We start from the raw sequence: 14,718 nt of genomic DNA on the forward strand, positions 1-14,718 counted from the left end.
GTTGTTATCGTATTGGGTTGATTCTAATAGCAAACAATGAATAATACATACTGTATGCTCACATAGATTGTCTTTGATTTACTGTCTCCATCATGACGCCACTAAACACATAACAACAACGGAGCCATAAGGGTGAAAATCAAAAGACAGACAGACTTAATCACTGATTACTCTCTCTGCAAAGGACAGCCAACTCAGTTTAATGCATGAACTGTTCAACTAGACAGCCAGGGGCCCAATCTGCAGCACGACAGTGACGAACGCCCTGGAGCTACTCCGCTGACAATGCATAGGAGAGAGATTTTGTGAGTCACACATGTAAATGAGCTTTATATTTGAGGAGCTTTTTTTTCTAAGCAGGAAATAAACCCTCATTTCATTGAATCTTTTTTGGTGCTTTGCCATTCTCTCGAATCTGTTAACTATGGGATGAACTGTGATTCCTTTTTCTTCCTAACCATGGGGAACAATATATCTTCCTTAAAGCCCACTGAAAAAACTAAGGATTCTGGAGAAAAAACTAATATTTCATAGTTGTATTTAAGTAGAATTGATATTAGACACAAGCAGAGATAAATGCTGAAATAATCGGATAAAAATGCACTAACTGTACCGGTATTATTTACAGTCCATGTATGCTTTCATTTTATTTTGTAAACAGTTCACCAGAGAGACGATGGGATTGACAGCTCTGATGTACAGCTAATGGTCATTGTCTTGCCTGGGATAAATCTAAATCTAATATGGCCTCTTAGTCAATATGCCATATAGTTTTCCAATGAAACCACAATCATTTATCTTAACATCGCCCTTAATTAGTTGTTGTCATCTACTGTAGCGTACATGATATATCTCTGCCATGAAGGGAAACATGGTGGCCTCAGACAGTAAAGGGAAAAAAAGCAGAGCAAATCTTCTTTTATCACAGGCCTACTCATTCTCAAAGCTCACTATAAACACAGTCACATTGCATCAAGGTTATGGAAACTCATAATTCACACAGCAGAAATCCATGCTGCATTAAATTCCCTCCAACAGATGCTGTCTGTATCACAGTGGAGTGACTCACTGATCAGTCAATGGCAAGAGCCCTCTCCCACACCAAGCATGAAATCTTGCCTGGGAGCTGAATGTGCAACGTTAACCGCACACAGTTTAATTCCACTGTGTTGGTTTGCCACTTCTTACGTCTCTCTGACCTCCCATACACCCTCTACAGAGCGAGAGCGGCCACTTATCTGAGTCAGTGTTCCTGGACGGGCGCAGCGGTGTGCTGACAAATACACAAGCGTTTTACAATGCTGTAATTCATCCACCCGAGCTGACTGTAGCCCCACGTGTTCACGTCCCGTAGGCGCCACTGCCGACAAACTGACACACACCTACTCACTGACACACCAACACACACTGACACACGCAAAAACGTGCTAACCGCCCACCCACCCGTCCAAACGCAGGAGCTGAACATCGCAGGGGCAAGATGAGAATGAAATAATGTTCACAGTTTGTGTAATTCTGTCAGTACATCTGTGTGTGTGTGTGTGTGTGTGTGTGTGTGTGTGTGTGTGTGTGTGTGTGTGTGTGTGTGTGTGTGTGTGTGAGGGTGGCCAGCAGGCTCTTGCATAATTACAAGGTGAATGAATCCTTGGACTGCATGCGATGTGAGCAAATATGTTTCTCCCTCACTTTCACACACCGTAGGGAAGCAATAACTGTCCGTGGGAATTATCTCAGAGAATCTTGCACATCACTGAGTGACAAGAGCGTTTTTCTCCTTCACCAGCAGCTACATGTGCAGCACATCCATCATCAGAAGTGCAACCTTAAATGATCTCATATGCATATTGGTTGCAGTTGGAGTGCACTTATGTAACGGGGAGAGTGATCTTGCAGTTGTTTGTGTATTCTGGTCCTGTAAGGGTCATTTGGAGGGTAGAAACTCATGCATGCATTTGGTTGATTGGTGTGTCTTTGGAAAAGGATAATGGGATTCGACCTGAGTCTTTTCAGTGCTACAGTGAGATCTTAGGGAGAATATTCCTTATTCTTTTTGTTGATGTAGTATAATAATATTAATAATAATAACTATATCCTCAGGTTTTTAATATTTTTAATATTGAACTATAATCTTCTAAATTATTTGTCAATTTACTGTCTACAACCAAGCCCTATTATTAGCTAGAGCAGATGGAAGAAGCATTGCCTTCTCCCTACACTACGCTACAGTGCTAAGAACAAACCTAGATAGTAGGTCCACTAGGGCCGTTAAAGAGCATAGTGATGTCTCTGGATTTAACATGCGTAACATCGAAAACTTATTTTTCCACGGAGAGTCAGAGCAGGTCAGATGGAGTGTGCTGTGCTCACGGCTGATATCCTCAATAAAAAATAAAAATGACTACTATGCATGTACTGAAGAAAATACACTTTAACTACAACATTGACATGTTATCTATTTTTAAACTGCTATGGCAAACATTAATAGAGTTGACATTTTAAACACCAAGCCGATATGTAAAACATTTTTGCTTTTATAAGCTACAATTTGGAGTCATGTTTCTCGCCACCTGACAAATGTAATATTCATGCTCCTCTGTATCGATGCTCCTCAAAGATTACGAGGAAGGTGAAGAGTGAGCCATCTTGCTTCCTTCTCATCTCTGCTGAGAGTTTCACATGTTCACTACCAACTGGGTGGGCACTCATGAGAAAATGGCTAACACAAAGTTTACGAGCAGAAGAGCAAGACAGCATTTCTGCTATTTTTGTATTTACATCTTGTCTTTTACTGGACCTCAATAGCAGATGTCACAAGGTGAAGATGTGAGGGAGAGTTCACGAGGACAACAGCGATGCTAAGAAAATGTGACTGAATTCACACGAGGCTTCAACAACTGGGGATGTACACTGAACAAAAATAACACTTTTGTTTTTGCTCCCATTTTTCATGAGATGAACTCAAAGATCTAAAACATTTTCTATATACACAAAATAACCATTTCTCTCAAATATTGTTCACAAATCTGAAAAAAATCTGTGATAGTGAGCACTTCTCCTTTGCCGAGATAATCCATCCCACCTCACAGGTGTGGCATATCAAGATGCTGATTAGACAGCATGATTATTGCACAGGTGTGCCTTAGGCTGGCCACAATAAAAGGCCACTCTGAAACGTGCAGTTTTGCTTTATTGGGGGGGGTCTGGGGGGGTCCGAAAACCAGTCAGTATCTGGTGTGAGGGTTAGGGGTAGGGTTAGGGTTAGGGTAATGTTGTGAATCGAGTGGCCCATGGTGGTGGTGGGGTTATGGTATGGGCAGGCATATGTTATGGACGACGAACACAGGCCACTCGATTCACAACATTACCCTAACCCTACCCCTACCCCTCACACCAGATACTGACTGGTTTTCGGACCCCCCCCAGACCCCCCCAATAAAGCAAAAATGGATTATCTCGGCAAAAGGAGAAGTGCTCACTATCACAGATTTGTTCAGATTTGTGAACAATATTTGAGAGAAATGGTTATTTTGTGTATATAGAAAATGTTTTAGATCTTTGAGTTCATCTCATGAAAAATGGGAGCAAAACAAAAGTGTTGCATTTATATTTTTGTTCAGTGTAATAGACATTGGTCTGCTGTTGCTTTGAATGTTGCTGCCACAAAGATTAACAGACATTACTTAATTTCCGTTGGCAAAGGATGGTCCACTGTACCTATGCTGAAAGATATCAAATAAAGTAGAAGCCTTGAAGCACCTTTCCTTAGCGTTGAGGGAATTTGACCGGCTCTTTTTATGGCAGCCACTTAAAATCTTCAGGGTCATTTCACTCAGCTAGGAACGTTCCTTAGCAAAGAAGACTTTTCGATCACAGCCCTAGTTTACATTGCACCTTCTCTATTCCCATCATTTGACTCAGGGGAGGCACCTAAGTTATCATGTGAGTAGCAACGTAATTTAACACACCAGCAACGGGAGTGTGTCCATTTCTGTGCTTTTGTCTATAACAGTTGTTTTATGGTAAACTTGGTCATTATCAACTCTCTTATGACAATCTATCCCATGTACTCCATTACAGGGGCATCTGGAGAAAGATGAAAGTGGTTTGGTGTCGTGATCAGAGATTAACAAATTTAAAACACAAAAAGACGTGACCCATTATGTAAAGTGATGAACAGACGAACAATGTCAAATTGGTAATTCTGCATATTTGTGTCTGATTATAGTGTATTTACTGACGCGAACATCAGCCACAACAATGATTTAATGTCTTGAAAAAATCAGGGATTATTTTAATGGTCAAACCATCTGATAATGACATAATGTGGTCCTATACTTTATTTTAATGGTTATTCCTGTACAGTATACCTCACTCTTGTACTTCTGTTAATGTCTGAGATATGGGATTCTTGGGTCCTATACAACGTGGCTGTCGCATCTTATTATGCAGGAAAACCAAAGCCAGATTACTAACAATAAACAAGCACAAATGTTATCGAGGCAGCAGCTTTGAATAATGTGTATTGTTGGAAGATGTCTGAGACTTTCCAAGTACCTTGCAGTTATGTAATGTATTTTTCTAGTGCTCACTCTGACAGAAAAAAAAATCCCAGAGGGAAAAAATTATATTTATAGTTTGCTTTAGACTTTGGATCCCATTTTCAGCTGTCAAGGTATAAATGTAAAGTAGGGTACTTTTTGTTAAGTAATGAAACATTTGGGACAAGCTTGAAATGTTGTTTCTGGGCAGGATTGTAAAATGTGAAATTTTATTTGTACGTCTTTATCCCGTACAATGTTATGTGCAATGTCAATTTGTGTGAATTGTTTGCATCTACAAGCTTCATACTGTTGAACAAAAAAAATCTGAAATCTATTCAACGTGAGCACAAAGCATTAATCAATTACACAATCCAGGCTCTTACTGTACATATTGTGATTAACAACCATGAAATTGTCTTTTACTTAGTCTTGAAACCATTAATTGAATGTCGATCTTTAAAATGTTGATAAAATTGACATGAAGGTGTCGCTACATTAATATAAGCGCATACAAATTAACCAGTAAATATTTTATAACTGCAAAGTAAATAAAATAAATGCTGTGTCTCAAGTTTTATAGCATTATTACAGTGTTAACAGTGTCTTTATTAATATAATTGTTTACCAGTGCCTCCAATCAAACAGTGAGTTTAACAGTCAAATTAAGGAGAGGAAGGCACATTAAAAAAATATCTATTCTTAACTACAACCTCATTAATAAAGTGAGATCAAATGAAAATAAACATGAAAGAATGAAATATTTAAGGATCTTTTTGACACAGAGGTGTAAAGTCTAACGGGGATGTAACTCTGAACATAATGTACTTTGACAAAACAATCATCCTTAAAGGGCCGATGCAATTGCTGCTTCTTTGTCAAAACTGCCATCAATGGCCCATTGGGAGGGGATGTCAAGTTGCCCATCGCTGACATACAGCCCCTGTTAGACCTACACGAGCCTGCTAACAAGCAGAACCCAGAGTTGTGGCGCTGTGTCCCGCGGAGCCACCAAGCAGGCCAGTGATGAAAGTCCTCTGTGGCTGTACAGCAGCATCAGATGAGGGAGGGGAGCGACGGTGAAGAAAGAGGTATTGATCTGGTCCTGCTCCTTGTTCTAAGGGTGAATATACAGCGGCTGGGTATTGGCTTTTGCAGTCTCCTTCAATAATCACCTTTTTGCTTCTCCCGGTCATTCACTTTCGTCAGACACATGTCCAGTACATTTTCACAGCATTCCACTACAGCTATTCAGTACACAGGAACTGAAGTCTGCATCTCATCAGCATATTTACTTATGCTGTGTGTCTATCTTTTATACATATGCTTACTGATGCAAGAAACACTGAGAAGACTCATTTTCGATGTATCTATCTTGATTCAAGCTACTACAAGTCCGTGTTTACAGTATTAACATTTTAGATGAGCCAATACCACCGTCCATTATTCTGTTTGGTGACATTCTACTAATAGCATGTTTCAGTCACAGAGTTATGTTACCAGAGCTTCCTGTGGATAAACCAAGTGTTGTTTTGAAGTGTCGCAAGTGTTGTTCTCTACTGCCTCGGGAAAGGCTAGAAACAAGGCTCATTTCTGTGGACAACACGGCTAACCAGCCGGAAAATGAGATCATTCTAAATGCTATATCTGTCTGATAAATGACTAAAGGAGACTAAGAACATGATTTGTATGTTAAGAATTAGATGTTGTTTTTCTGACCTCCAATTAAGGGAAGTCCAGAAGCCTTTTAAATGACAAAAATATTTTTTTGGTAAGCTTGGCTATTTGGCTGTAAATATATATAAATCCTATTGAGAGTATAATCAACATTGTAATCTAACTCACTGTAAGAATATTTTTGTGTCAAACCATTCCTTTAGCATGACCAAAGCAGACAAACAAAACACCATCTTTCCTCGCTCCTGTGTCTGTGTTGCTGAAAAGGCCAAGTCCATAACCAGGAGGGATGAACATCACATCTACAAATAAGAGTTACACAATAAGTCTGTTCCTATTTTAGTGTGCCTTGATTGCAAACACTTTTTGTTTTTCAAGGATTATCAGTAGCAGTGAGTGTCCAACAAGCTGGAAGATATAACGAAGTGATTCTGACAGTGTAGCTGAATATATCCACAAGTTACTCATTCAAACATTATTTATAGGCCCGAGAGGCGTTATCACCGAGGCATTTCTTTCTCACAAATGTGGGCCAGTCGCATTAAAGGAAGAGGCAGAGGTTGTTAAATAGTTAGATGGAACAATCAACTACACCCAGGGAAATTCTCTCTTTTCCTCCATACCCAAATCTCTAAAAACGGGGCTGCAACGGAGCTGATTATTATTTGAATTTTTCTGACGTCAGAAAAGGGGTGCTCCGCCTATATGGGCAACTCTCCACCTATCAGGGGAATGAGAGACCGCTCGAAAGCGCTGGAGACGCTGTAGTACATATGCCAGGCCTGTAAGTGGCGCTGTAGTCTGCCACAAAAGCAGAATCAGCCCTTGCAAAAACAGGGCTGGAAAAGAGCAAATAGAGCGAAATGAGGCATGGCTAAAATGCATGATCTGTTTGGTATTTTGAAAAAAAAACTTCACAGACATGTTTTATATAGGTATGGCCCTACAATATATGTTTCAAATATAGCATGATAGGTCCACTTTAATGTAGTGGAGTCAAATATACAATATTCCTTCTGAAGTGTAGTGAAGTACAAGTAGCTAGTAAGTGGAAAATAGTAGTAGAAAAGGAAAATACTAAAAAGTATATTTACTTAGTACTTTATACTTAGTGAATGTACTTATGCAGCACAGGTTTATATTATGCAGTATTTAGCCTGGTAAGACAATGGGAAAGACAGATAGTGAAGCAGATGGGCGACTTTACATTACAGCACAAGCCAGAGCAGCTGACAGCTTTCACACTGCTCCCCTGTATTTATTGTGGGTATGAACTATCCAAAACACCTGCTCATCTCATCAGGGACTGTCTTTCTAGAGAATTGCAGGAACATTGTCGATGTCATGCAAGCATGCTTTCTGAAATCGGAAGCATCTTTCTTTCACATTGTTGAACATGGGGAATGTTGCTCAGAAAATGTGAAGCCTGCTGAAATATTCAGAGCTAGGAGCATTTGGCGTTCATAGGATTCTCATCAGTGCTTTGCCCATTAAAGCGATCCCAATGCACCGCTCTCCCTCGTTCACTACTGCACGCAATGAAGTGTAATTAGAGAGAGAGGTTGCACTTTTCCCTTGGGCCATTTACCATGTACTGTACTGCTGCTGGTTCCCTTCTGCATGTGTTCATTTGGTAACATCTTGCGCCAGCTCTCCAGCTCTGCCTGACCACGGAGATCCACTTCAGTGACTCTGAAGATTGAAAGCATGGCAGAGCTGAATCATGGAATCCAACTATTGTATTACTGCCTCATATAGCCACGCAATAAGATGAATGTATGGATGTGTGAATCATTGCCATCTCTTGAGATTAAACTATTAATAAGAACAGGTCTATAAGCTAAAGGCTAATTCTAAATTGGAAAATGATTTTGATTGTGTGAATCTCTGTTTTTCTGTTCTCACACAGCAGAACAATAGCAGGAGCTGTAGGGCGGGTGGGGGGGGGGGCTGTGAACTTCCCTCCCTGTCAAAAGGACTTTGACACTGTATTGGTCTCAGGCGAAACAAGACTTAAGGCCCCCAATAAACTGCGTGTAACGCGTTAGCCTCTGCAGTCATGTGCTGTTGTGTCACGCATGCTAATCATGCACAGCCCAGTGTCTACAGTGTTTAAACTTCTCATACATTCAGCACAGCTACTGGGCCCTGGAGAATTATTGCATGCTATTGGTTAGTAGCTGCTAGGGTGAATCCTTCAGCAGTGCTTATTTAAAATGCTGTCAACGCTTTAATAGTCCCAGGGGCTCAGGCTTGGAAAGGAAACGCGTTAGTCTTCTCTGGAAAAAGAAAGAAGAACTATGCCATAGGACGCAGTACAATTGCTTTGTTTGAGCATTGTTTGAGTTTTAAACTAATCTGCTGCCTGGCATCATGCTCTGTACAGCTGTATTTTAATAGCGCTTTGCATTTCTAACCCAACTATTGGGGTTAATTCTTTGCAGGCTGGATTAAATCTATCCGTTTGATTGTGTGAGGTTTATCTAGCTGACCGCAGAGTAGGACTGTTATTAGATATACGAGTAAACAGCAGGACAGTGACCTTAAATCATCAAATCAAATGCACATAATGACTGCTTTTTCTGCATTTTGTTCTTCATAAACACATGATTCTTAATAACAAATAATATCATACTAATCTTGACTACATTGGTTATAAAAAAAGTTAATCCATGAACAATATGCCCTGCATTAGCAACATATTGCTGCATTTGGGGTTTGCAGTAGCATTAGCATAAACCACAGCAGCTTCAGCTACATCATATTCTAGCCCGGGGGCTCATCTATTAAACGGATTTCTCAGAGATAGTTCCACATAAATCCTATGGGATACAAGATCAGGGCGCAGCAGCCGTCCCCAGCTGCTCAAATTGGCCCAGGCACTCAAAACAAAATAAAATGAATATGATGTTTTGCTCTCTGTAATATGAAGGGATTAGAGCATCCAACAGTATCAGGATTTAGCATTGAGTGTGTACCGCACATGACCAGGCTGAGCCGCGGTCAGAGAGGGCAGAGCGGAGGGCTAGAGGAGGACCATATCTGTCCATTACAAGACACATTTAAACAGCAGCAGAGGATTACAGAAAGGTCATTTAAATATGTGCTTTGTAAAGAGCGCTGCAAAGTGGTCTAATTAGAGTGAACATCAAAGCTTGTATAGCCAGCAATGGAAGTATCAGAAGAAGCCACAGGATCACATTAACGTATAACTATAAATACTGAATATAGACCAGTGTAAGGTTTAAACATGGTAAGGTGGATTTCACTGTTTTCTCCAACAGTCTTTAAGAACATCGGGAATGTGATTTTGCTGCTGATATTGGATACAAATGGAAATAAATCAAGGTGCCCTAAGCACCATCCCAACCTGAGGCTACAATACCTCCATTTCCAAACTAAAGTCGAGGTACCATCCAGCCAATAGCAGGTTTCCTCCACACCCTCCCAAAAGCAGGTCTGCACTCCAACCCCAAACTATGCATCACTTTAAAACTGAGACGCTAAATACAAATGTAAGATCTGAACATGAATACTTTTCATTTCTGGGTGACTAGCGGGAATTGGCTTTCCTCTGTGACAATATCTCTTAATGTTCATTTGTAAGCTTTTTATTACAGGTTACTCATGTATCCTGTATGAGTCATTAAAGATGCCCTGCAAAGCATGAATGTAAATCTGTAACATTTCTATAGATTGAGATTTCGTCATCAGGTTCCTGCAACATTAAAATCTCCAGATCTTTCCTTGGGCCTACAGTGTTGCAGGAATGAGTCCTACAATCTAGAGATGACCACTTCCTGATCCATTGTCCTGCAGTGCAGTGTAGTGTGTTTTTGGTTAGAAGCCTGAAATAAGGTCACACAAGCTTAAGAGATTTTCACAGTTTGTTCTACAACATAAAGTACGTCAGTAGATACCCCGCTTGGGAATGTCCAAGCTTCCATGTGTCTTAAAATGGAGGTTGCTAACAAGTGACAAAAATACACTTTGTATACATTTTGGACACTGAATTCAGCTTCCAGTCTCCCATCTGGAAAGTAATATTGCCAGTGGAGTTGAGCCCAAAGACAAATGTGGTATGTATCAGACGAATATGTCAATCTCTCTTCTTCACGGGACAAATTCAGACTCAGTTGCATTAATGAGCAAGAGTACACTTCAGATGTGAGCACCTCTTCTATCACATTCATTATTACAATGTAACAAAAATATAATTTCTAACAGAGTCACTCTCACTGGTGAAGGAGGCAAGCCCTCACCAGCTGTGTGAGCAGGCTGGTGATACTGAAGGACCCTGAGGACCGTGGAGATTCATCCGGGGGAGCATTGGTCACAGGGCAGGCTGACTCGGCCAGCTGGCCTGGAGCTGAGACACAATGTGCAAGGTCATGTCTGGCATGAACATGTCTTGTCTTCTCTACCAGAAAGAAGATTTGGAGAGTGCAGCTGTCAAAGAAACATGATATATTCACCCTTCCTTAAAGATACTACAAAGATGTAAAGGTAAGGAAGTAGGATGTCTTTTGATTTTTCCTGTCCTTTTGATGAATGGTGATCATGTCCAGACATACAATGACTAAGGCCAGGGCTGTACAGCAGCCACAGACACAAAAGCATACTTGAACCATTGATACACACAGCTTGTTGTTGTTGTGTCATGATGAACTCCTGGGGCCTATACTACGAAGCTGGTTCAACCTAACCTGGATATGTTTGAGTTAGCCGGTTGGCCTAATCCAAAACATACGCGCTCTCGCTAAACTGTACTTCGACGCTGGTTATCAAGTGGATCGCTCAAACCAGCCGTTTCCTATCTAGTTAGGTGCGCGTTCACATGAAAGGGGTGGTATTTGGAGCATTCGACCAATCACAAACATGGAGAAGCGTACTGACAGCGCAGCGTCATACTTCCTGAATGAAAAGTGAACTTTAATACTAGTCAAAAATGAAGAAGTTAAACTTTAAACATCCATGACTTAAACACTTTATCCAGGATAAAAGCCACATAGTTGCACCTGCAAGGTGAATACAGCTGGCAAAAGAAAGTGTTTGAATGCGTACATTAACAGGTTGTTGCAACCTGATCTCATCAGAATGCGTGACTCCACCACGCAACCTTAACACCGCATTGCGTGGTGGAGTCACGCATTCTGCTACATTTACGTGTCGGCACCACGCAAAAAACCCCAATGTAAAGTGAATGAGGCTCTTTTGTCGTGGTGCACACACGCATTTCTACAACGTCCCGCAGTGAGCTTTTATTCTATAAAACGTTTTTAAAATCTACTTTATAGCTTGTAGTAACTCACGGGAGGCTTCTTTTATTTTATTTGTATTCATAATAATTTGTATTTGTCGTCAGAATGTATTATGGTGCATTAGTTACGAATTTTTGTTCTCAAAAAACAGTGCATTGTGTGTAATACAACTGTGATTTTTATTAAATTAGTTAGTTTTTAAGGAAGGCCATAGCTTCAGCTGTGTCAATAGATTGTTCCCTTTAGTTAACGTTATTTAAAAGATAATGATCATGTCCCCTTTATTGTATTACGAGCGTCCATTCCCATTGGATAACGGAGAATTTTACACCCGGAAGTGAGTATTCTCTTTACTGTCGATTGATTTTACAGTGATATCTGAACTACTCATCAACTCAAAAACACCAGATTATCCTTGTTAATTACACAACATTGATTGGTTTAAATTGTGTACAATGCTTTTGTATTTTTCCCCTTCGATTCGGAGAAACGAATATTTGTTCGGAGTTTTTGGATGGCAGAAGACACTATACTACCCAGAATCCTCAGCTATCGTTTGGGACTACACCATGTGCTTAGCTTGACAAACCCCGTGATCAGTCCTCAAGCTCTGTGATTGGATGTTGGAGTGGCAGTGCCCGAAGTTTACACGGAGCGTCAAAAAGCACCTTGAAATGGAATGAAACCCATCGACGGCACACTATTCAAAACAGGAATCGAACGTGTCCTATCCCCCCACCCCCCCTTAGGTTGCAGGCTCCTCCAACAGTGCAACACAATAAAACAGATACACAGAAAAAATAGTGAAATAGTGCAATAAGAGTCTATATACAAGATTGATTGGAATCTTTTTTAATTTTTATTTAACCTTTATTTAACCAGATAAAAGCATTGAGATACAATCTCATTTTCAATGCTGACCTGGCCAAGAAGTTAGCAACGTTACACATAACACATAACACACACATATAAAAGAGAACATAACTAAGAAAACAAAAGACAAAAAAGCAGTCACTACATTGTGAATATGATATATTAGATAAATAATTTCTAAGTAGCAGCCAGATGAATGTTATGGATGTTGTTTCTAAGTTCAGGTGTTTAATAGTCTTATGGCCTGTGGGATGAAGCTGTCCCTGAGTCTGATGGTTTTAGTCCGGATGCTGCGGTACCGCCTGCCAGACGGCAGCAGACAGAACAGTTTGTGGCTGGGGTGATGGGGGTCTTTTATCATCCTGAGGGCTTTCTTTAAGGTTAACGTGGTGTTTTTACTCCACTACATTTATTTTAGTTACTTTACAGATTTGGATTAATGATGTGAAATATAAACAACCCTTAAATCAGACTTTAGTTACACCTGAGTAAAATTCAGGGAAGGTGATTGTCAAGTGCCAACAATCAGGAGAGATATTTGATAGTTGGTGCTCGAGAAGACTAAACATTTATCTGCAGATCCGTATAAAGCATATTCATTACTCGTTATTCTCTAATCGTTCATTAAAGACTGCATATAATTGATATTTTGCACATCCCTTTCAAGATTTCAAGATTTTCAAAGGTTTATTGACATATCATATACACAACTACGGTGCAGTTATGCAATGAATGAAAAACTTGGGTCACAGGTTCCTCAACAGTGCATTACAAGACATCTATCAATATGTGTGTACCTCCACCATTAAACTGTCATATTCTGCACATTTCTTATACTATCTACATAAGAGTATAATTAATGTGTATAATATCAGTTAAAATAAATGCTTCAACATAGTTAACATTGCAGGAAAGTTGATTGTCAAGTTCCAAAACAAACCATGCAATATATTAGACGTTAAGCACTTTGTCAGGCTTAATATGTATCTGTAGATAGATACCCCCAAAGCTTTTTTCTTATTTAAAAGAAGACCTTAGCCTAAAGTATTCTTTAATGTTTAAATAAAGCCTTATTAGTTTGTCTGTTTTGCACATCCTCCTATCAGGCACTAAACTGTTTTGTTGTAGATATTATTTACAGTATCTTCTTGATATTTTCTATTTTATATTTATATCATTGACCTTCTACTTTCCCACTATTTTGTATGTACTCTTAATATTTAAATGTTTTCATCAAATATAACACATTCAAAAGTGCTTTACAAAAATGAAAGACATTAAGAAAAATGCATTTTAAACAGTCATTAAAAAGCAACATAATCTTCCTGCATTGCAATTACTCCAAACGTGTAATAACGTGCTTTAACCAGTAGGTGGTTTGGGTTAAAAAACTGTCAAGTTTAAAGTGTTAACAAAATAAAATATATTGCTGTTTCTGGTTTAGTTTACGACGGATATATGTTGTTATTGTTTTGATATTTGTAACAAAAGCGATGGAAAAAACCCACAGTAACACAGAAAAGATGGTCTTAACATGACCCAGCGGTCTAGTAGTTAATAAAAAACAATAATATCAAAACAGATTATTACTACTAACTTTATTGTGAAATTAAAACAGAACGGTAAAAGAATAGTTTCCGGTCTATTCTGAAGCCCGATCTCTGTAGATAAATAAAGAACTACGATAGATGTGTAATATTTAATGCAGCCAAACCATTTATTACAATGCATTAATGTGATGACTTTCAAAGAGTAAAGCAAGCACTGCTGAATAAAGTATGATTTTATCTTTTACAAAACGTTTTTTTTCATATGGAATGCTGTTGGAGGTCAACCAATCACAGAGCTTGGGACTGATCACGGGGTTTGTCAAACAGAGCACATGGTGTAGTCCCAAACGATAGCTGAGGATTCTGGGTAGTGTAGTGTCTTCTGCCATCCAAAAACTCCGAACAAATATTCGTTTCTCCGAATCGAAGGGGAAAATACAAAAGCATTGTACACAATTTAAACCAATCAATGTTGTGTAATTAACAAGGATAATCTGGTGTTTTTGAGTTGATGAGTAGTTCAGATATCACTGTAAAATCAATCGACAGTAAAGAGAATACTCACTTCCGGGTGTAAAATTCTCCGTTATCCAATGGGAATGGACGCTCGTAATACAATAAAGGGGACATGATCATTATCTTTTAAATAACGTTAACTAAAGGGAACAATCTATTGACACAGCTGAAGCTATGGCCTTCCTTAAAAACTAACTAATTTAATAAAAATCACAGTTGTATTACACACAATGCACTGTTTTTTGAGAACAAAAATTCGTAACTAATGCACCATAATACATTCTGACGACAAATACAAATTAT

At 39.3% G+C, this 14,718-nt stretch overlaps 1 protein-coding gene across 2 annotated transcripts in view; it reads right to left on the reverse strand.

Annotated features, from left to right (window-relative positions):
* dlgap4a (discs, large (Drosophila) homolog-associated protein 4a) overlaps nucleotides 1-14,718 on the reverse strand; it is a 95,956-nt gene that overhangs the window by 31,011 nt on the left and 50,227 nt on the right. The window lies entirely within an intron of this gene.

The sequence above is a fragment of the Gymnodraco acuticeps genome, unplaced genomic scaffold (assembly GCF_902827175.1).
Source record: "Gymnodraco acuticeps unplaced genomic scaffold, fGymAcu1.1, whole genome shotgun sequence".
Taxonomy (NCBI): Eukaryota; Metazoa; Chordata; class Actinopteri; order Perciformes; family Bathydraconidae; genus Gymnodraco; species Gymnodraco acuticeps.